The 24619-nt window shown below is 34.5% G+C and overlaps 1 protein-coding gene across 3 annotated transcripts in view; it reads left to right on the forward strand.

Annotated features, from left to right (window-relative positions):
• The window catches only part of LOC6039267 (lysophospholipid acyltransferase 1), a 110522-nt gene that overhangs the window by 52103 nt on the left and 33800 nt on the right, over positions 1–24619 (forward strand). The gene's annotated exons all lie outside the window — the stretch shown is intronic.

The raw sequence follows: 24619 nt of genomic DNA on the forward strand, positions 1-24619 counted from the left end.
ACTTTCATGGTGCAATGCACTATAAAAGTTGAACAGTTTTCGTCCTGGTTCCCGTTGGCATGAACTCTGTGCGTACTCATTTTTTTGAGTGCTGTTTTCCGGAACCATGTCAACAAGTAATTTATTTTTGTACGTGATACGAATTTCCATTGATCCATATTTTCCTTGAAAATAAAACGAATTACCGGTCAAATGTAACCAGAAGCATAAAAATCCGTTAAAATGTGCTAAGATGCATTTCAATAGAAATTCCCAGAACCGATTCCAGGAATGAGAAGGAACATGACGTGATTTGGTCAAATCATGCAAACAGTAATTTTCACAGTTTCACTGGGGGAGCTCCTGCGTTGTTCCGAAAATGGTTACTGCCCATAATTGACGCATCATCAAATAAAGAATCTAAAAAGCATGTTCAAGAATGAACATTTCCCTAAAAAGCATGATGATTATCTATTCCATACTAAATCTACGTGTTTTCGTTAAAAAAAATATATACTGAAAACTAGGTATGTATTTGTATAACTTGAAAAAAATCAAAAGTCGAAATAAAAAAAACTAAATTTTCTGTTGAATACAAAATCATACAAATATATGAAAGTTGAATGATCATGATTCTTCACCCATCACTTCATCCACGTGGTTACCATGATCGAGTCACAGTTCATGCTTGAATCCGCGCGCACCCTGTTCGCGGGCGCCAAACAAACTTCGCGTGGCCATAGTAACGACAGCAGGCAAACGACGCCGTCCGCTGGCGAAGGTGAAAATCTTGATCAACCAGTGGTTCTGCAATGGCGGCCGCTGAAAAAATCGATTCAAAATTTTGAACTAACAAATCTCCAAAATGCGAAAGATTTTCTTCAACACATATAGGCATTTTGGAAACGTAAATTACTCAAAAAGGAATTGTAGCAATAAAAACTAGTATTCCTTCTGCCGTATTGGAGAAATAGCTTAGCAAAGGCAACGATTTCATATTTCCCCATACATTCGCGAATCAATCTAGCAAAATTATAATTTCAAACTTGCAATGTAACAAAAGGGTTCAAAAGATAACATTGAAAACTTTTCAGTTTGTTCAAGATATATTACTTTAGGTATTGGAACAGTTTGAAAGCAATCTATCGAGTCAATTTCATGTTCTGGTGATAGAAATGAAACTTGGGCGGGTGGACGATTTTCCGTCTCCGGTGGTGGCTTAAGTGAAATTTTGATAAAGTGCACCGTTTTGAAGTTAAAGCTATTCAAAGGTAACTTTTTTTGCAAACAGTCGCAATTTTTCATTTTTTTAAATTAGTGCATATATTTTATAATATTTTTGAAAAGCTGAGAAAATTCTCTTTATTTTGCTTTTTTGAACTTTGTTGATACGACCTTTAGTTGCTGAGATATTGTCATGCAAAGGTTTATAAACAGGAAAATTGATGTTTTCTGAGCCTCATCCAAACAATCCACCATTTTCTAACGTCGATATCTCAGCAACTAATGGTCCGATTTATAATGTTAAAAAATGATAAAATTTTCCGATCTTTTCGAAAACAATATTTCTGGAGTTTTTTTTTAAAAAGGTTCAATAAACCAATTTTTTTGTTTTTGCTTTTTTGGTGTTTTTGAAACCGCCTTGATTCAGGGGTATAAAAAAACACCCAAAAAGCAAAAACTGAAAATTTGGTTTATTGGACCTTTTCAAAAAAACTCTAGAACTATAAATTTGGTTTATTGGACCTTTTCAAAAAAAAGAACTCTAAAACTAGAAATTTGGTTTATTGGACCTTTTTAAAAAAACTCCAGATTTTCAAAAATTTTAAATCAAGACTAACATTTCAAAAGGGCCAAACATTCAATATTACGCCCTTTTGAAATGTTAGTTTTGATCACTAGCGTGCCCAGCTCTTTGAGGAAGATTGGGCAATAATATGGACGTTTTGAAAAATACGTCATTTGTGGACACCTCCTGACCAAATTTAGAACAAATTTTTGAGGATGGTGGGGCAGTTGCCCCACTTTGTGCACGCTAGTGGTCTTGATTTTAAAAAATATCGACATTAGAAAATGGTGGGTTGTTTATGTGAGACTTAAAAAACATCAAATTTCCTATTTTTAAACCTTACATGGCAATATCTCAGCAACTAAGCGTCGTATCAACGAAGTTCAAAAATATTTTTTTCAGGTGTGGGCAAACATGTGCACTAATTAAAAAAAAATGGCTTTAACTTGAAAACGGTGCACTTTATCAAAATTTCACTGAAGTACTTTTTGATCGCAAATTTGATTTTACATCGAAAAATTAAGTTGAAAAATTTTTGCGACCGATATTTCGATTTAAAAAAAATCGGTATTGATTAAAAGAATTCATAACTCGGTCAAAGATTTTTTGCACAACCTGGAAATGTCTATAAAGTTGGCATTTGATGTCCCCTTAAACTCATAAAAAGTGTTTTTTTTTTTGCAAATCAAGTTTTGGTGACAAAAAGTTAAATTAAAAATCACCAATTTTTTTTACCGTGTAGTGTATCAGTGTAGTCCGTATCCATACCCACAACTTTGCCGAAGACACTAAATCGACCAAAAAACTCCTTTTGTATGGACTGCTGCCAAATTTGTATGGAAAATTATATGGACAAAGTAATGATGCAAAATGGCTTCTTTGGGCATACCGAAAGCACAAAAAAATGTTTCAGTCGGATTAAAAAATACAAAAAAATCGAATGACCGAAATCTGAGAGGATTGCTTAGTTAGAAAACAGTCAAATAAATACTTCAAATTATGTTTGTGTACCTAAGACAAAAAATAAATAAATAAGGGATTTCGATTTTGATTTGAAAACTACAGATATTTCCTCTGCTTTTGACTACCAGATATTAAAATTTGAAAAAAATATTTGAAGCGGCCTAACTTGTTGTTTTTTTAAATAATTGATTTGAAATACTAAAAATATACAGTATCGGTGCCATGAGATAAATTAACTAATATTTTAAAACATCATATTTCTAAATCGTGCCAAATTGAGTTAAGAACGCCATTTTGTGCAGCTCACAATGCCTCACCTTTTGACCTTCACAGATCCGGAAAATTCTATTTCAATCCTGAGATATTCAATAAAATCCGAAAAAACTCCGTGCATGTCACTTTTCATATGAAAGAAGCTTTAATCTTGTCGTGCTACCTTGACACCACCCTGAAAATTTATGTAAGTGCGACAACTGGCCAAAGGGATTTCAGGTCAGAACGCATTTGACACAAGTACGTGCGACAAGTTAGCACGACAGCGTCTGATTTTATTTTTAGATAGAATCATCCTAATTTCAGTCATTACGATAAATATATTTAACAGAAATTAAATTGTAGACATTAGAAAAGTAACTAAAATACTAAGCAGGTTGAACTAGTTAAATGAAAAAAAAATCACTTAAAACTCTAAACTCATTCACCTATAAAGCTTGTAGCTTTCTGCTGATTACCATGCCGGGGATCTCCAGCGAAACGGAAGAAGAGACCCTCTTTCATCCGGAAAGGCTAGGCTGGTGGGGCGCCCCCTTCAAGACGACACAAAAGGGGAAGCATAAGTGTTTTCCGGATCCCTTTCAACGGGGACAACCGGGAAGTACACAAAGCTCTCCAGTCAAGGAGGGGGGGGACAAATGTCAAATGGTTCAATACATGCCAAGCCGTGGAAGATGGGAAATTTCCTTCACTTTCGTCGCTTTATGGTTGAATGTTTGAGGGAACCCTAACTTTAATGAGTTAAATTTGAAAGTTTTTCCCTTTTTCAAATGTTACTCCACATTATTTAGGAGTGTCGCGTGCGCGCTAATTCGACCTTGATCGGGGCTATTTTCCGCCCACCCCACTCACTTGGCTTGGCTTGTGTTAAGCTATTTTAATAGCTGGGTGTGATACTTTTCCACTTCATCGCCAGGACGTGGTGCGTGCGAAAGTTAGTGGTGGTGAGTTTCATGTTGGAAGAGGGGATGTCGGATAGAATCAACTGGTTGGTATCGGGTTGCTTGTTGCTTAGTTTTGATAGTGTGATATTTGATTATATCATTTTCAGAAGCGAAGTAAAAACAAACTGGGATTGTGATTTGGAGCTCTAAATCATAAAGAAACTCTACACAGAAAAAAAAATCATGGTAATATTACATCTGGGAAGGGGTACATCTTTTATGTCAGAAAAAAGGTGTAATTTTACCTCTGGAAATGTGTAATTTTACCTCTGGAAATGTGTAATTTTACCACTTTTCTTGTGTAATGTCACATTTTCAGTCTAAATTGAGGTAAAATTACATCATAAAAGAGGTAATATTCAACCTTCCAAAATTACAGCTTCCAAATTTACATTATTTTTTTCTGTGTATAAGAAAATTTTGCATGATTTCACGCTTTAATTTCAATTATGCAGCAGCAAAACTTGACATAATCAATCCCAAGAGTTCAGTTCAGTAAGCTCAACAGATTGAACCAAATACAGATGGAATGAAAGAAGTACATTCCATGTCCTCCTGTAAGGAATCCCTGATGGACAATACTGGTGCTCGTCGGGACATTCCTCTGGCGCCTGCTACTGGGTGGTAAATGGAATACATTCTTGCATTTGTTCATATCCACCTCTCCGTACACACCCCTGCTACAAAAAAAAAAAAAAAAAAAAAGACAAAGAAAAAATATTGCATGGAAAAATACCACGTCCTCTAAGGACAACCCCCCTCCAAACTCAGTGTCAGCTTGCTCAAAACGGCAGAACTTTGACGCTCTCTCCAGAGTCATTCTTTGGATCAATGACATCCCCTCACTGGAGGGGTGGTCCCAGAATGCAAACACCGCGCCAGGAATGTTGCCGCTTTTGGCACCAAACTTTTGTGTACTGCTCTGCTGGCGCCACATCGTGAACTTGCTCCGACGAAACTTTCATTAAGATTTCGGAGCACGTCGACGCGTCGCGTCTGCTCTCTGTGCGCGCACACATTTCCATGGTGTCTGTGAGTGTGGATGTTGTCATTGTGAGGGGGAATCCAAAACACCATTACACAAGCTTTGCCACCACCACCATATTGTCCTGGCGACGACCCGATGGCAGGGGCGATGTTTGTTAGGGATAACACCGGTGTGCTACAGCTGAAATGAGTATAAACACATCCATATGAAAAACATAATTTTCCGGAGAGATGAACATTGAATTGCTGGAAAAACAGTAACAAATGACTTCTGATTCCGACTTTTGAAAATTTATTTGATATTTTTAGTTACTGTTTGTTCGGAATATAGTTAGTAGGATGCAACAAAAATGACTATTTTTTAAATTAAATGTACTTTATTGAATCTTTCTTATAGTAATTACATTTGATTTACATAATAAGTGGTCAACTGTTGCTCTTCAGCTTTGGCTTGCTTTTCGTGATTTTAACACTGTTAATTTTTATAACTTTAAAAGTATATGGATTAGTTTTTAAAATAACAAAAATCAATAACAAAGATTTGTTATTTTGTGCGGAAAGGTGGAGCAGCATAATAACAACAATTGTTATTGAACTGGTATGTCTCCATACCAAAAAAGGTATTGTTTTGGTTTATTTGCCATTTGCAAATAAACCTGCAGTTGCCAAAACTCTTCGGTACTCGTCAGGGCTGCAGAGTCGGGTTACTTCAAGCAACTTTGAATCCAAACTTTGAAGACAACTACGACTCTGGATGCAGGATATGACGTAAACGCCGACTTCAGCTCTCCAAAAATACCCGACTTCACAGATTCCGACTCCAAGTGAAAGTTGCTGAAAATTAGCTGAATCCGATGCCGTCTCCGAGGTCTCACTCCAGCTCGAACTTCAACGTCAGCTCCGACTTCCTCGCTCTGTGAAAATAATAACAATTTTGTTATTCACATTTTAAAAATTCTCAATGAATAAATCAATTCCCTTAGAGAATATAACAAACTTAAAAAAAAAACAACTTTCAAAAGGTAATTTTATCACATTAATTTAAGCTTAAAGACCCCATTGCATGGTCAAATAAATAACCACGAGTAAATTTGTCAAAATTATTCCATAGTTCTAGCCAATTTTAGTAAAGTCCAAAGTATATCAAATGATAAAAAAAATCAACTTTCAAAATTTCGACTTTTTAAAATAATTTTAGCTTAAGGACCCCATTACATGGTCAAATTAATGACCCTGCAAAATTGGTCAAAATTATCCCATAGTATTAGCCATTTTAAACGAAGTCCCTTAGGGGGTATATCAAATAATTTAAAAAAAATCAACTCTCAAAATTTCAACTTTTTAGAATAATTTTAGCTTAAGGACCCCATTTCATGGCCAAAATATTGACCCCGACGAAAACGGTCAAAAATATCCCATAGTTCTAGCCAATATTAGCAAAGTCCCTTAGGGGGTATATCAAATAATAAAAAAAAATCAACTTTCAAATTTTCAACTTTTTAGAATAATTCTAGCTTAAGGACCCCATTTCATGGCCAAAATAATGACCCCGACGAAATTGAACAAAATTATACCAAAGATCTAAACATATTTAACAAAAGAAAAAATAATAACAGATTGTGTTATGGACACTGAAAAACTTTTCCATTTGTGCGATTTATGGTAATTTTATTTCTATGTCAGAATACCAAACGAATAACAAATTTTGTTATTATGAGAGTTTTTGAAATGTATAACATTTCCTCTTATCAGCGCACAGTGGGCGAAATGGAACTCAAAATCGGACTTAATTGAACGCGGCTGATTCCCTGGTATGAAAAATAGTGTTTCTTGTGTAAAAAAAACCGGGGAATCGATTGGTGATGGTTTCATCCACCACACGAAACGGCAACGAGTCCATTTTGTCCCAATTCCCCATTTTTTACATTTTTTCTTGAAAATCGGTCTGTATTTAGAGCGGAAGCTTTTTGCGGCCATCCAAAATGCACTTAACATATGTGAAAATGTCCCAGGAATCCAGTAAAAATAACCACTGAGCAGTTCTCTACGGAATCGGTCTTTTTTGCTTAATTTTAATTTTTGTATTTTTTAATCCGGGTGAAACTTTTTTGGTGCCTTCGGTATGCCCAAAGAAGCCATTTTGCATCATTAGTTTGTCCATATAATTTTCCATACAAATTTGGCAGCTGTCCATACAAAATGATATGTGAAAATCTGTATCTTTTGAAGGAATTTTTGATCGATTTGGTGTCTTCGGCAAAGTTGTAGGTATGGATATGGACTACACTGAAAAAATGATACACGGTAAAATTTTGGTGATTTTTATTTGGCTTTTGACTTGATTTGCAAAAACACTATTTTTAATTTTTTATTTTTTATAGAGGACATAAAATGCCAACTTTTCAGAAATTTCAGAATGGGCAAAATCTTTGACCGAGTTATGAATTTTGAACCAATACAGATTTTTCAAAAATCGAAATATTGTTCGCAAAATTTTTCAACATCATTTTCGATGTAAAATCGAATTTGCAATCAAAGTACTTTAGTGAAATTTTGATAAAGTGCACCGTTTTCAAGTTATAACCATTTTTAGGTAACTTTTTGAAAATAGTCGCAGTTTTTCATTTTTAAAATTAGTGCCCATGTTTGCCCACTTTTGAAAAAATATTTTTGAATAACTGAGAAAAATATTTTGCTTTATTGAACTTTGTTGATACGACCCATAGTTGCTGAGATATTGCCATGCAAAGGTTAAAAACAGGAAAATTGATGTTTTCTAAGTCTTACCTAAACAACCCACCATTTTCTAATGTCGATATCTCAGCAACTATAAATCCGATTCACAATGTTAAAATATGAAACATTCGTGAAATTTTCCGATCTTTTCGAAAAAAATATTTTTAAAAATTTAAAATCAAGACTAACATTTCAAACGGGCCAAACATTCAATATTACACCCATTTGAAATGTTAGTCTTGATTTTAAATTTTTGAAAATATTTTTTTCGAAGAGATCGGAAAATTTTACGAATGTTTCATGTTTTAACATTGTGAATCGGATTTATAGTTGCTGAGATATCGACATTAGAAAATGGTGGGTTGTTTAGGTAAGACTTAGAAAACATCAATTTTCCTGTTTTTTAACCTTTGCATGGCAATATCTCAGCAACTATGGGTCGTATCAACAAAGTTCAATAAAGCAAAATATAGAGAATTTTCTCAGCTATTCAAAATATTTTTTCAAAAGTGGGCAAATATGGGCACTAATTTTAAAAAATGAAAAACTGCGACTATTTTCAAAAAAGTTACCTAAAAATGGTTATAACTTGAAAACGGTGCACTTTATCAAAATTTCACTAAAGTACTTTTTGATTGCAAATTCGATTTTACATCGAAAAATGAAGTTGAAAAATTTTTGCGACCAATATTTCGATTTTTTGAAAAAATCTGTATTGATTCAAAAATTCATAACTCGGTCAAAGATTTTTTGCCCATTCTGGAAATTTCTGAAAAGTTGGCATTTTATGTCCTCTAAAACATATCAAAAAATAAAAAAAATTAAAAATAGTGTTTTTTTGCAAATCAAGTTTTTGTGTCAAAAAGCTAAATAAAAAATCACCAAAATTTTTTTTACCGTGTATCATTTTTTTTCAGTGTAGTCCATATCCATACCTACAACTTTGCCGAAGACACCAAATCGATCAAAAAATTCCTTCAAAAGATACAGATTTTTGAATTTTCATACATCATTTTTGTATGGACAGCTGCCAACTTTGTATGGAAAATTATATGGACAAACTAATGATGCAAAATGGCTTCTTTGGGCATACCGAAGGCACCAAAAAAGTTTCACCCGGATTAAAAAATACAAAAAAAATCGAATGACCGAAATCTCAGAGAATTGCTCCACTTGCTCCGCAAAAATCATCTATGGTCCATTTAACCCCAATTTCGCTATAAAAGCATTTTTGGTCGTTTTCAATTGTTTGGTCAGATTTTAAAAATCTGAAAATATTTTTATCGTAAAGATCAGACAATTTTACATAAGAATGACGATTTGCACTTGATAGTTTAACACATTATTTTGGAAAAACATTTTTTGTTATGGAAGAATACCTCCAACTGTTATTGGTATGATCGGATTAGTTGTTAAAATATCAAAAAATAATAACAGAGATTTGTTCGAAGCATTACTAAAAATATTATTAGTCGGTTATTATAATAACAATCAAATAACAAAAAAATCATAACGGCAAATTTTGTCTAAATAACATAAAATGTTATTGGTCTAATATTTTCAAATATCAAAAAAATGTATTCCCAAGATATTTCCGTCTGCTCGCGAGGGGGCATTTAAGGGTTAAACAGCTTTTTTTATTTATAGAATTCCTTGGACAATTTTCTATAAAATGCAACCTTAAGAAAGTCTTTTGCTCTAATAGTTGCAAAGTTACGATTAAAAGAAAAAAAAGTTTTTTAGAAAATTGTCACAAAGAGGGCGATGCCGAAAAAAAGGGGGATTGTCCAATCAGAACCAAACTTGGTATTTCTGTTAACGATCGGTAAATGAACGTTCCCTCCAAGTTTGGTCCGAAAAAAATGTTAAGAAAACATAACCTAACCTAAAATTAACTTAAACTTACGATTATTTTCAACTTAAGTGCATAATGTTCCAGCGTAATTTTGAATATTTTACCCTTTTAAAATGTTAGTATTGATGAAAAAAATTGAAAATATTGAATTTCAGAAAGATTGGAAAATGTTATTTTTTTCACATTGAAAATCGAACCATTAGTTGCTGAGATATTGCATGAAATTTCGTTTAAAAAAAATCACAATTTTTTCAAAAAATTATAGCTTGACGGCCGAATTTTCGACCATACTTCTCTTTGAATTAATAAATTAAATATTATTATATTATAAGATCTGAACCATAAATCATGTCCATGTGGACAATACAAAATTGAAATATGCAAAATTTCTTGACATAGGAAAAAAATTCAAAAATTTCAAACGATACTCTACACTCGAGGCTCGGATTATCAAATCATGAAAAAAATCTTATTTTGATGTTAGGAGTCAAACATGAGTTCAGTGACCCTAAATTCGTTGATTTTGACCTGTTGGTTGCATGATACAACACAAAATAAATTGTTACAGTGTTACGGGATGTTTGGAGCCATACAAATCTCCATAGAATGTTGGAAGCTATCCATTCCAAAATATTTTCTTTGGCAGATGAAGGGTTTGATGAGGATAATTTATAAAATAAGAACAGGCAATTTTTGAGCTAAGGAATAGGTTTGAGTTTGGTTTAACGTGAGAAAGAGTTACTAAGGATTATGAAAAAAAAAATGATTTTCTTTTTCCTTTTCAAACAACTATTTTCTGTTTTAATCAAAGAAAAATTCCATAAAATGTCATCGAGTGTGACACACGTCAATCTCTACCCTTCATGCCCTGCCAGTGCAAAAACCGCAAGTTCCGCCCCAAAAGAGCCAAAATTAGAGATGAAATGTAATATTCACACACAGCCCTACAAAGCGAGCCAACAAAGTGAAGATAAATCTTGTGTGTGTGTTCGTGTGTGTAAGCATTGCTTGCTTTTGTTCATTATTCATTTTCATTTCCCTTTGGGTTGTTTGTGGAGCGGTGAATCCTTGTGACGGTTGCTTGCTGTGGGGTTGCAACAAGAGACCTCTGCCACCGCAGCAGCACACTTTGGGACCCATCAACGCAATAACAAATAACAAAACAGAAAAAAAGAACGTGCGAAACGTGCGTGGGAGGATCTCTTAGATGTTTTTTTGTTGTGTTTTCTCTCTCCTTGACTTACGACCCTCTTTTCCTGGGGGGAGAGGGGTGGTTTCTTGGTGGTGGGTGTCGAAATGAAGATGTCTTGGCAGAAAAGGCACGTAAATTAAAAATATATGTCGCCTTGGGGGCTTTTGGCGTCCTTTTTTTCATCTTCACTTTTTTGCCTTGTGGTGAAAACACCAGAAGGACACTCATGTTATTTCTGACGAATGGTTTCGGTGTTATTCTTGCGTGAAAAGTGAATAAAACTCGAGCGCGCGTGGGGTTAATGGTTAAAGTTGGTTGGTTTATTCGACATGAATGTTGATCTTGAAGTATTGTTTAAATTAAGAAATTCTTGGTTTACTTTCTACCCTTTATATCACTTCTCTAAAAAAGCACTGATAATACACCTTCGTCAAATGAAGGACATTTTATCGGTGTAAAATAAATCATAAATCTGTCAATACCCAAAAAACGAATCCCTCTAGTCACAGAAATGATTGACTTTTTGTCAAATTGCTCCAGCTGAATATGAGGAAGATTCTGTGTGATAGCGGAATGTGCTCAGTTCGCGATGATGTTTTATCGTCACTCCCACTCGCCAAAAACAAACATCATTATAATTTGAGATGTGGGACCGACAGTGTCGGTGGTTGGGTGTCCTCTTGGGACAAGAACCTCGATTTCCAAATAGGACCTCGGTTTGGAATCGATAGAGAGATTTGACGACATTATTCTGAGGGTTGGCACGTTTTAGGAATATTTTATTCTAAAAAATGGATTTAAATATAATGTTTATAATTTTTTATAGGCCCGCTAATTTTTTTTTTCAAGTTTTAATGGTTCTGATCGATCTATAAAATTTCTGAAAATATTTGTAAGATATGTAATATGTTTTTTATCATTTTGGGCAATTAGAGAAAATAACGCTACTTTTAGTTAATTCAGTCACCTTAATTGCTGTTTAAAATCCCCGCTGCTTCAAAGGTCATTTCCGAAATGCGAATTCGGTCAATCGTTCCGCTAAACCACCTCCGCAAATGGTTGTGCAATAATAGGATTTTAAACCGGTCCTTGGCGCGGATCCAGAACCGTAATGGACCGGAGAGGGAGCGCAAAGCTTTCACAAGTAAGCAATTCTCTACGAAATAGGTTTTTGTTTTAATTTAAATTTTGTATTTTTTAATCCGGCTGAAACTTTTTTGGTGCCTTCGGTATGCCCAGAGAAGCCATTTTGCATAATTAGTTTTACCATATAATTTTCCATACAAATTTGGCAGCTGTCAATACAAAAATGATGTATGAAAATTCAAAAATCTGTATAATTTGAAAGAATTTTTTGATCGATTTGGTGTCTTCGGCAAAGTTGACATTATGAATAAAGACTACACTGAAAAAATGATACACAGTACTGATCTTTTTAAAAAAAATCGAAATATTAGTCACAATTTTTTTTTTAAAAAGTACTTCAGTGAAATTTTGATAAAATGCATCGTTTTCAAGTTATAGCCATTTTTGAGTAACTTTTTTGAAAATATTCACAGTTATTAATTTTTTTTAAATAAGTGCCTATATTTGCCCACTTTTGAGAAAACATATTTTTGAGAAGCTGTGAAAATTCTTCATGTTTTGCTTTTTTATAACTTTGTTGATACGAACCTTAGTTGCTGAGATATTGCCATGCAAAGATTTAAAAACAGGTAAATTTATGTTTTCTAAGTCTCACCCAAACAACTGACCATTTTCTAATGTCGATAGAAACTCATCAACAAATGGTTTGATTTTTAATGTTAAATATGAATCATTCGTGAAATTTTCCGATCTTTTCGAAAATAATATTTTCATTTTTTTTAATCAAGCCTAACATTTCAAAAGGTCGTAATATTGAATGTTTGGCCTTTGCTTAGCAGTATCTCAGCAACTAAAGGTCGTATCAACAAAGTTATAAAAGCAACATATAGAGAATTGTAGTACGTCCATCCCGGGAATTCCCGGGACAAAAATCCCGGGATTTTCCCTAAACCGAGAATTCCCGAATCCGGGGATTTTTGATATTTTGCCCCGGGAACTCCCGAAATTGAAAAAAAATCATGTTTTGTTCTGGAAACTCAGATTTGGTTGTGGAAATAGATGAACAGTTGAATACTTAGTAATCGATGTTAAATTTAAAGCATTAACAAATTTGTATTCGGCATGTATCAACATTTATTTGGCTTATAAGGGAAAATTATTAAAATTTTTGTTTACGAATCCGCAAAATGCCTAGCGCTTGAAATATTTTTCATTAAACTTTATTTATTTTTTAAATATTTACGTTTGATGATTTCGCAATTCGCAATTTTCAGTGTAAGAACGGGCCTTGACCGATCTTATGCACCAGGTTCCCGACGAACACGCACTGCCCTTACACCTACATCTCACCCTTGCTCTGAGTCAGTACGAGCAGCACGCTAGAACACGCTTTGAGTGTTCGTGCCAGGCATGCACACCTTCTTTTCCGGTTACGCATTTTAACTCGGCCGGGGGTGGTACATTACGTAGGGTTTGATGTAAGTATAAGCGCCTAACCATTTATAGTGTGCCTATCAATTTTCATTAAAACAAGTACTGTTTTATTTTTAGTTTGAATTCAAAAACTAGTTGTTATTCTACTGTGTACTGTTTTCTCCTGAAATCTTCCCTAATGTTGAATCGTGTTAATCTGTTGCTATTTCTTCTGTCGCGGTGTTTTGTTACAATGTTTTGGACCTAAGCATGTTATTCAAAAGTTTACCAAAAGTACAATAGTGATATTTGTGTTAATCCTTTAATCATTCCATAAATTGAGTAAGGGCTCAAACCACACTTGTTTGAAAAAAAAGGGTGAAGATTGAAAACAATAGACAGTAAAAGAGAATTTATTTTATAAAAAAACAAGTATCAATAGTAAGAGAATGATGAGCGTATTTTGAAGAATAAAAATAAGAAGCTAGATGTATTAGATGTAAAATTAGACAATAGTTAATAAATAGAGATACAAAACAAGCTTAGATTATAGTAATGAAAATTTATAGGACAGATAAAGAATTATTCAAATAAATAAATTAGCAATAAAATCAAAAAAGATTAGGCGAATGATAAATAGACTTGATATTACTAGTACATTAAGGAAAAGTATATTTTTAAAACAAAGTTTGTTACAGCAGTATCAATTGATAGAAAAGAGTGGAAAAGCTTTGAGAGATAAGAGAATCAAAAGTTAGTAAAATTAAAATCAAATGTTGGATATTAAAAAGAAGAATCAGTGAAGAATTGGGAATCAGAAGAGCAAAATAAAAATAGGAGATAGGTGGTAGCTGAGAATGAAGAGAAGAGAAACCCCGTTGTGCGATGTTTCAGGTACATCCACAGCAGTTGACTGAACATACTGCGAATCAAAACAATACCGTCTACAATCACAAATTACTTCCCTTTCCCACATTGTCGCGCCCCTTTCTTTTAGCCGTCTCGACTCTGACCCGCGGTGGTCAAAGGTTTACGATCCGTTTCCACAGGCCACCAGCTAGGTCATCATGAAAACAATATACCGAAAACTTCAATTTTAATTCCACATCGGATCAAATCATACTCTTTGCCAAACAAGCATCAAACCTATGATACTCATTATGACAAAGCCCAGGGATTTACGTTTGATGATGATTTTAAATTTGAAAAAAATCATATTTAATTATTTTTGATAAAACATCGGCATCTGAAGCAAATCAGGACAACAGTTACGAATTAAGACAGCATAATGCGTATTTTTTTAATTACCAAAACATTCAGTACACCAATTTTAAAATTTATTGCTCTAAAATATCCTGTACCTATTCAGAATACTGTCCCGATTTCCCCCAGTTGGCGGTAGTGACTTAAAGATAGTTTGTAAAATATGTTTTATATAAAACATGAAATTCTAACATTTTCTAAAATTTTACATTGGATAGTTTCATTTTATTTGTTTTCGTTTCTTGTTTTTTATTACAGTTTCATTGATTTTTTTAAGCTTTTGTAGTCATTCCATATAAAAAATTAAAAAATATATTGTTAAGAATTTTATGATTATTAATATGAAATAAATTGAATCACATTGGATTAAAAATTATGATTCATGAAACATCCAAAGCATAACAAAGAACAAAAAACTTTTTTGAATACTTTTTAAACTAACTAAAAACTGGTGTTCTTGTTCAGATTGAAGTAAAGATTATCACCAACAGTATTGAGCAAATTATATGATTGTAAGCTTGAAAAACATAACAAATTTAATGAACACTTAGATTTTTGACTGTTTAAAAAAATTCCCGTGATTTGAAAAATATTTTTCCCGTTTCCCGGGAAATTCAAAACCCGGGAAAATTGGACGCCGTAGAGAATTGTCTCAGCTTTTCAAAAATATTTTTTTCAAAAGTGGGCAAACATGGGCACAAAAAAAATAATAGTAGTAACTTTTTTCAAAAAAGTAACTTGAAAATGGCTACAACTTTAAAACGGTGTATTTTATCAAAATTTCATTAAATTTCTTTTTGATTGCAAGTTAGATTTTACATCGAAAAATGAAGTTTTTGTTTTTGCGACCAACATTCCGATTTTTTGAAAAAATCTCAAATGATTCAAACATTCACAACTCGGTTAAGATTTTTTGCACATTCTGGAAGTTTCTGAAAAGTGGGCATTTGATATCACCTTAAACATATCAAAAAATAATAAAAAATATAAAATAGTGCCAAAAGCGAAAAAAAATCACCAAAAAAAATTCTACCGTGTATAATTTTTCAGTGTAGTCCTTATTCATACCTAAATCTTTGCCGAAGGCACCAAATCGATCAAAAAATTCCTTCAAAAAACACAGATTTTTGAATGAATTAAATTCATGATGCAAAATTGCTTCTTTGGGCATGCCGAAGGCACCAAAAAAGGTTTTTGCTGGATTAGAATATACAAAAAAATCGAATTACCGAAATCTAAGAGAATTGCTCAAGTGCCAATTTTCAGCGCCAGAATACGCACACATAATCAGTCACGAGTTCGAGGATTTTGGCGGCTCGATGATTGGCCAAGGATATGAAACGGGATCTCATTCGGTATTCCGGGTGGGTTGCCCTCAAGCCACGGTCAGCACCAGAGACTAATCATGAAGTTTTTTTTTCCCGCGGGGACACGAAACAGATTGTTTTTGGGGGCGTGATTCGTTTATTGAAGGGGTTGTTACGATATTTTCATGTGGGGACTTGTAGGAAATTATCAATTTTTATTTGATGATTTTAAACAAATTTGGTCTAAAGTCGCAAATTCGACAATGTCACATGATCACGTATCAAACTGTAACCTTATCTTATCGACAAAGCTGTCAAACAGCGTTTCCCACCTTTATAAAGTCTCATATACTGTGATATCTTGGTGAAAGATTAGCTGCTAAAATTACCCGCAATTTTGCCACTCACGTCACTTTGAGCAAAACAGCATTGATAGGGCGGCGATATTTGCTCGTCAGTTCAGTTTTAAAAAACACGCCCTTTATCTAAATCGACAATTTTGTTCCCGGTGACAAAAAATTGAGTCGTTCGCCTGCTACCGGGATGGATGGTTGGTTGGTGGAGCAAATACTTTATTGTTATTGCCCAGGCAAGCAGAGAGACACGATAAGCGAATTTAATTTCTGCCATTTGCTTGCCGAGAACGCGCGCTTGCTCGTTGCCGATATTGGTTCTGCAAAACTGTTAAAAGAATAAAATTTTATTTTTTTTCTGGAAATCGATTTTAAGATATACCTAGTAATACTGCTTATAAAAACGTTTTGAAATGGACCAATAATAACTTTTTTGCATTTTGACAAATCAAAAACTTAAAATTTTGATATTTTTTTTCTCACAGTGTTCTCAAACGAGGGGCACGTTCAGCCCGGTGAGCGAAAAAAAATGAGGGTTTATTGCTGCGCATCCTTTTCGTAAATGGGCTCCGCTCGTTTTGTCGAAGAAATGTCGTCCGCGGTTCGACGAGGGCGCACAGTTAACGTAATATTAATTTGAATGAAGATAGTTGAAGAGGAAAAAAAATTCCCGGCGCGTTCCGAAGCAATGTTCCGTGGCTTATTGGGGGACATTCTCCTTGAATAATGTAGGAGATTAAAGTTCTTTTAGCGTTGGAGTTATTCGGGGATGAACTTTTGTGATCTTCTTTGTTTTGGGTTTCTTTAAATCTTGTTGGCTTTTTTTAGTGCTGTCTTAAAATCAAGTTTTAGTTTAACTTGTTACGATAATTCAAGTATTTTAGTGACAACTCTTGATACCGCTTTTGCAGATAATGTCTTTCAACTTTTCTCCGCGTCTGAAATTTAATTATATTTCGCCATCTTCCTCCTGAGTCTTTCCAGTGTGATCGAAGTACCCACAAAAGCATGTAACTTTATCAAAAAACCACTTTAACTGAATTAAACACCTACAGAACACGAGCGAATCGAACGCGTTGACTAACTTTCTTCGAGGAAGATAGAAAAAGAGACTATCTAAATTACTCTGACAGTGAGCAGTGCATCATGGTTGGAGAAAAGGGCGAGAACCCGCAACTTTCGGGAAACTTACTTGTCTGGTAATTGAGTTTCCACAGTTAACAACAGTTGGCGCTGCATTCAGTTGTGTGTAACGCTAAAGAGCTCACCATAATAACGAGGTGCACGCAGGAAAATGTTTTGTAAATTTGTTAAAATTTCATTTACGATTTGTTAAGAAAATATTCTGCCATTTTTAAATTAACAAACTTCTCCCAAAAGTTGAATGTAATAATTAACACTAACTTAATTGAGGACAATGGAAAACTATTCGCGATGACTCAAGTAGGGGGAAAACTTTTGCCTACCCACTACTGGTAATAGTCCTTTGACACGTTTTCCCACTGCCGAAAACAACACGTCAAAGTAGAGCGTCCAATTCCCGAGATTTTCCGGGAAAAAATATTTCCCGTTTCCCGGGAAATTTGTAAATTTCCCGGGAATTCCCGAAGTACAAGCGGAAGTATACATTTTCCTACCTTTTTGGCATCAATGTTTTGAAATGATACAAAAAATAATTATGAGAGAATTTAGTTCATTTCAACCTTCATATTCATATTTAACTAACTAGCTTTTCTGTAAATTTTATGTCAAAGTTTAATTCAGATAATATTTATTTATTTATTATTTAGGAATATTGTTTGCTTATATGTTGGGTAACAAAAAAAAAGCTTTAATGGATTGAATATAAACAATTTTATTTTCGACAACCTATTTTAACGATTTTTTTGTTATATCATTCATATATATTCACCTCTTCCGGCAAGTATTGAAATTGAGATTTGTTTGACATTTTAGTTTATTGGTTGAAAATTGAATTGATATAATTAAATTATTCAAAAAGAGTTGTTCGATAAGAATTTGTTTAAAAGTATTAGAGAAATTACCGTTTGTTATAAATTTATAAAGCACGTGAGCTACTAAGGGCATTAGAGGGTTAAATATAAATAAAATATTGTTTAATTTCAACCACTTTTACACTATGAAAATTATTTTAATCTAATTAAATAATTAGGCCATATAACCATATAACTTAAATTATACCATTACCCAAAGAATGCAACCATATTTTAAAAACATGCTCCAAATATTTTAAAACTTCGAATTGTGATTTCATGAAATAGTGTTTCAAGTTGAATAGCGCTAGAAATTACATTTTAAAGGCAGATTCAATCATAATCTATTTATTCACAAGTTAAACATACTTGTTCTGGAATAAGTTATTTGCCATAAAAAAAAAAAACAATATTTTTGCATGATTTTTCACTTTCAACTTTATAGTCACTGAGGCAAATTTAAAAACAATTTTATTGTTGTGGAGCATAGATTTTCACTGTTCAAACACTTTGAATAAAAAAAAATGCTACTCAACAAAAAATACTAAAAATATTTTTTTTGATTTGGTACGATTTGAGAGACAGCATAAAAAATTAGAAAATCTATTTATTTTCTCAAAGTTGCATGATTTTTGTAGAAGCAGTCAAGCCATTGAATGATCCTCAGACTCATTTTGACCATTGAAGTGGCTGTTCTATACAATTCTGATGCAAAATATCAATCAGAAACAGGATCAGAATAAATTTCGTTAAATTTCAATTTTTCAGGAATTTCCCGGGAAATTTGTTGAAAATTTCCCGTTTCCCGGGAATTTTGTAACCCCGGGAAATTGGACGCTCTACGTCAAAGTGGGGGACTCGCAGGAAAATACACAGATTGCGCTCAGCATCAAGGGGGAATTCGTATGTTTACAGAAGTTGAAGCAGGCAACAACATGGAGCTTTTCTGATGGTAGATAACGTAATCATCCCACTTTGTGAGGAGGGGGAGAGGAGAATGTGTCAGGTGTAGTTTCTTGAATATATACTAATAAACGAAGAAGAAGATGAAGAAATTAGACCGGAGGGGTATGTCGTTGGTTGGTGGAAAGTTTTACCACCAGCTCGTAGTATACAGTTTAGTTTATTTGTTCTTTGTTTTCGTAGGAAAAGTTCTGATGGGGTTGTTTGATTTGTCGTAGCTACTTCTGAAGGGAATGAAAATGGAACGTCAAAATTAATCTCAGGGTTTGCGAAAAGCAAGTTAACCACCTTATTCTTAGTACGAGACTCACGAAACATTTTGTTTTGAATTTAATATAATTGAAGTTTCTTATCTTAGAAAGTTTGTCGAACTGAAAAGCTTTTAGTGATTTGGTCCAAAATAATTGTAATCTTTCATGACATTTACCTTATTTGATAGATATCGTGGTGTGGCTTTGCCGTGTACAAATGGATTGCTACGTCATTATACCTGTCAAAAAGGTTAATTTTATGATCATTTACAAGGGGACCGTTCATAAACGACGTGGACACTTTTTGGAAATGTCAGATCTCCCCTTCCTTGGAATAATTGTTCATATAAAAAAATACATTTTTGTATGTAGTGTGGGCAACCGTTAAACACTGGGTGCTGAAAAGACAGAATGCGTAACGTGATTTTCGAATGCTCCTCACTAATACATCTGCACTACAGCTGTAAACATAAACAAAGTGGAAGGCTATGTTCAAGCTCAAGCGTGACATATTTTTTGCTGCGGAAATGACTTGTTTTGATTTCGCTTCGCACTTTTTTTGTTCGGCCAAAAGAGGCCTTATTTGATTTCCACGTGACGAAATATTGCGTCAGAAGTGGATGGAATTTTTGTGAATCAGAAGAACAACCGAATCGAAGTTCCGAGATTGTGTATCTTTGAAGTGCAATAATAATGTTGGAGTAAGATTATTCAATATTATTTGGCATGTGCCATTCATTGATAATTCGTCGCTAATATTTCAAAAAACGTCATAAACGTAGGTTTTGCTTAAGACATAGCGCTTATTGAAATGCTAGCGACGAATTTACCCATTCTCGATTTCTACTCTCTTTTTAAGATTTGTTTACGTCAAATACCGCAAAAGCTCGACACCAGCGACAAAATTATTATAGATCGATTACAATACTTTCCACTTCTTGGTATCATTTTGCTAACAGTAAATTGGTTCCACTTTGACAGTTCTAAATTGAGGCTGCTTTGCGAACAACTGTTCTGCACCCAGGTTAAACAATACAAACAATGTGAATCATCTACACAGAAAAAAATCATGGTATTATTACATCTGGGAAGGGGTACATCTTTTATGCCAGAAAAATGCGTAATTTTACCTCTGACAATGTGTAATTTTACCACTTTTCAGTTGTAATGTCGCTTTTTCAGTCTAAATTCAGGTAAAATAACATCGTAAATGACGTAATATTCAACCTTCCAAATTAACGCAATTTTTACTGTGTAATTCACACAAAAAAGAATTGTTTAGATGGGCTGAGTTATGTGCCTAATAATTATTTTATTTTAAAAATTTCATCAGAAAACAGAAGTTTCCATTTTTTTTAAATGTGAAAAACATGTCAACAAATGTTCACAAAAAAACTAAAACTAAAAATAAACTTGTTAACTTGTTAACTTGTTTTACTGCTTTTCATTGAATACTGAATAATGCATGTAGCTATATTTTTCTAAAAATATTTTTGTTGGTGGAACACTGCATTCAAAAAAGTTCCAGAATTTTAAGCCAATTAATCATTTTTAAAATAAGAATCGCCGAAAATATTTTTCAAAAATTCAGGAATGTCTCAAAAAATAAAGGAGCACGAAAAATATTTTTTCAATAAACTGATTAAACAATAAAAACTCTTTATAATCGATAACGTATAACGTTTTAAATGCATACAATCAAATGAAGACTTTTTATCCTATTAAATTGCTTGAATATTGGGACCAGTGCTTACTAAATTTCGACAACGACAACCTGATTTTGACATTCTACTTTCGTTCGTTTCACTTACAAACAAGTCAGTGCTACGCAAATACACTCACCCTGTCATTGACCTCCCTCTAGAAATACATTCGCTTAGAGAACGGTCATTTGCCTTTCTACCGAGCTACCAATCATCTCTCCCATGATCGCATTCAAATGACTTCTGTCTCCACGCGACAAACACAAGGAAGAGAGGGAGAGACGAAAAACGAGACCAAGAGAAAGAGCACGTTGTCTCGTGCGAGCGGCTGCTTGAGTGGTGCTCATTTTTCGTTCGTTTCGTCTTTGTGTTTACGTTCACCGACCGTCGCCGTGCAATGCCGATCAAGATAGGCGCTGTGCGTGAGCGATCGAATTTCTTTTTCAGAAATTATCGCTGACAGAGAAGTTCGTTCAAAAATCGAGCAGTCCCATTCAGTGACCCTTTTCCCTTTTCAAGCATTGGTTGGGACCACAGATCGATAGAAAGTGTAAAAGTATAGGGGAAAAAATCATTGATATAATCGAAGAACTGTAATGATGTAAAATGCGTTCTGTAATACTTTTTATTTCAAAATCTAGATGATGGCTTAAAGTCTAATTATTATTGTTTTTTAAGCACGTGAAGTTTGCGAGAGCTTTTCTATGTCATGTTATAGCTTCGCTCACATTCATGGATGATAGAAATTGGCTAGCGAAATCTGAAATGTTCTACTTATTCACATTATACAACAACAACATTTTAAATTTTTAAGTGGTTTAACTGGTCAGCCTTTTTGGAAGCTATATCAAATTGTTCAAATGGGTTTTTTTTGAATTCTCATCTACTTTAAATATACAGCAATTCCATATGAAAGTTAAAGAAAAAAAATAAAAGTGCTTCGATTTGGCTCAAATTTTTTCTGGGGTTTCCTTAGCCAAAATAATTAGACCCGTATTTTTTTGTTTGGCCATTAGGGTGGCCTACGCCGTGTTAGGGTGGTCCAAAAATGGCCATTTTCGTCGATTTTCACAAAAACAACTTTTTTCAAAAAATCATAATCATAAGCTCCATTTCAACCGATTTTAGCTATCTAGGGCGCAAATGAAAGATGATAAGTTTGACTTCCAAGAAAAAATAATGTGGAGTTTCAAAAATTAAGCCTAACATTTGAAAAAGTCTTATGAAAACATCAAATGCCGTTTTGACGGTGTCTGAACCAAAGAGCATATATCTTAAAATATTTTTACGGATTCCTCGGACAATTTTACATAACATATCAAAAATTAGGCGAGGTTCAAAAATTGGTTGCGCCCTAGACAGCTAAAATCGGTTGAAATGGAGCGAAGCTATGATTTTTTGAAAAAAGTGGTTTTTGTGAAAATCGACGAAAATTGCCATTTTTCGGACCACCCTAACACGGCGTAGGCCACCCTAAAGGCCAAACAAAAAAATACGGGTCTAATTATTTTGGCTAAGGAACCCCCATAACTGCTGTATAGATAAAGATTTTACGATCTATTAGTGTTATCGGATTTGATTACAAAATTCTTGAATCAACTAGAGGAAATATGCCCATTTTAATCACTCTAAGCCGTTCGACCAATTCTCATCACTTTTGCCATTTTTCGTTATTAAATCAACATTTTCAGATGTATCAACAATGGAGAGTTGCTTGCTCACTTTTATTTGAGCTATTTATTAGTTTGGAACAGTCAAAAACACTTTATGAAAGCTGTAATTCATGATCAAAGTGCTGATAGGCCGATAATAGAAATAGGCTGAGAAAGGGTATAGTTCCCCTACATCTTTTTGAACAACTAAAAGTTTAGTATTTCAACTTGAACTTACTTCAACCAGTCATTTGACGCATGTCCAAATGATAACTCCTTGGTCGCAGCTTGAAGTCACTCCAGCAAAGGGGCAATCTGTTGCACACTTTTCAGTTTTAGTGACTGGGACTAGTACAGCACTATCCACAAACACATGTCCTGTCCCGTCTGGATGTGTAATGCATATTAATGTAAACATTGTGCCTTGGCGCGCGCACTCTGGCTGTTCTGTGTCCTTTTTCTGGGACACACTACTGGGTGCACTTACTATTCACGGTTGTGGCCATATTTGGCACATTTTATGGCCGCACCATAAAAATGGGGTGTTATTTGTTTTGATTACAATTGTTGCTCACCGCCAAATAAACTGTCATCACACACACACTCAAACTGTTGGGATTCGTTAAATTGGGGATTTTTTTGTTGGATTCTACTCCTGAAACAGTGATTTAGAAAGTTACGACTCCCGGTGGAATTATTCATGTCCGTCCTTGCCCTGCATCCGGACTGGCGCAAATTGGACGCGGTCATTTCCGCTGGGCGAGATTGATGTGGGTCGAAAAGTGTGCACGCCCGAAAGTAAACTACTCGAGCGAAACTATTTCCATGAATAACAAATTTGCGCAAAGTTTTGCTTTTAACGATGCATGCCGTGTGGGGTTCTGCGACAAGGGATCTAACTGAACTAGTGCAACAAGCAAAGGTGGCATTTCCACACTGTCAAACTTAGCTGAATCAGAATCGAAATTGACCTTAAATCACCAGCTGATCACTCGAGCAACGCGTGGTACTTTCATCGCGGACATGCCCCAGCCAATTATCGCCAAGATGGACGACTTGCAACGTGGGGAAAGTTTTATTTTTAAATTCTGTCGCCATCGCGTGACGGATTTTTCATGAATGAATTTCCCTGTAAATTTGCGCGCGGCCACGAAAATTGCGAACAGTAGGGTACAGTGGCTGTGATTGAAAAGTTTAAAAATATCACCCCACCAATCAATCAAGCTCTCGCGAGGCTCTAAAGTCCGATCCCTCGTAAAAAAAATCGGAATTCGATTGTGGCAGCAAGTCTTGGTTGATCCGCCTTGGTACGGAATTTAGACCGGATGGGGCCGCGATTACATCGAGATTGATGGATGAGTCACCGCTTGTTAAGTAATGCCGAACTTGGGTTATATCTCGAAGCGTTTGATTGATTCTGTAGAGTGGATGTTAAACAAAAGCGAACTGTCGCATGTCGCATCCCACTGATGCCAACCAAAGTGGAACAAGTGCAAATATACGCATTAGATGGATGCACTTTCTTGATTGTTTTGCCGAGAGATTGCGCCATTATTATACATCTAGGGCTCAGACACTGTTCTTTCTGAGCTAAAAGATGACGACAACGGCTACCCACGACCGGAAAGATAAATGATGATAATCATATTTGGTGCGCGCGTGGGTGCATCCACAACTCCGTGCAGTACACATTTGCACCAGGAAGCTGGGAATGTGACGCGTGTGAGAGAGCGACTTTTCGGACACCGGAAGTTGGTAGCCAAAGGATGCACCCATAGAGGGGTTCCGGGGTTTGTTTGTCATTTGAAAATTTTAATATTTTGGGCATTTCTGTAATTATTTTCAATTTTGCTTGATTATGTTAAACAGGAATGCGTTTGCTCTTTTAGAAAAAACTTTTTTCGTGAAAATGCCAT

Source organism: Culex quinquefasciatus, chromosome 3 (genome assembly GCF_015732765.1).
Source record: "Culex quinquefasciatus strain JHB chromosome 3, VPISU_Cqui_1.0_pri_paternal, whole genome shotgun sequence".
Taxonomy (NCBI): Eukaryota; Metazoa; Arthropoda; class Insecta; order Diptera; family Culicidae; genus Culex; species Culex quinquefasciatus.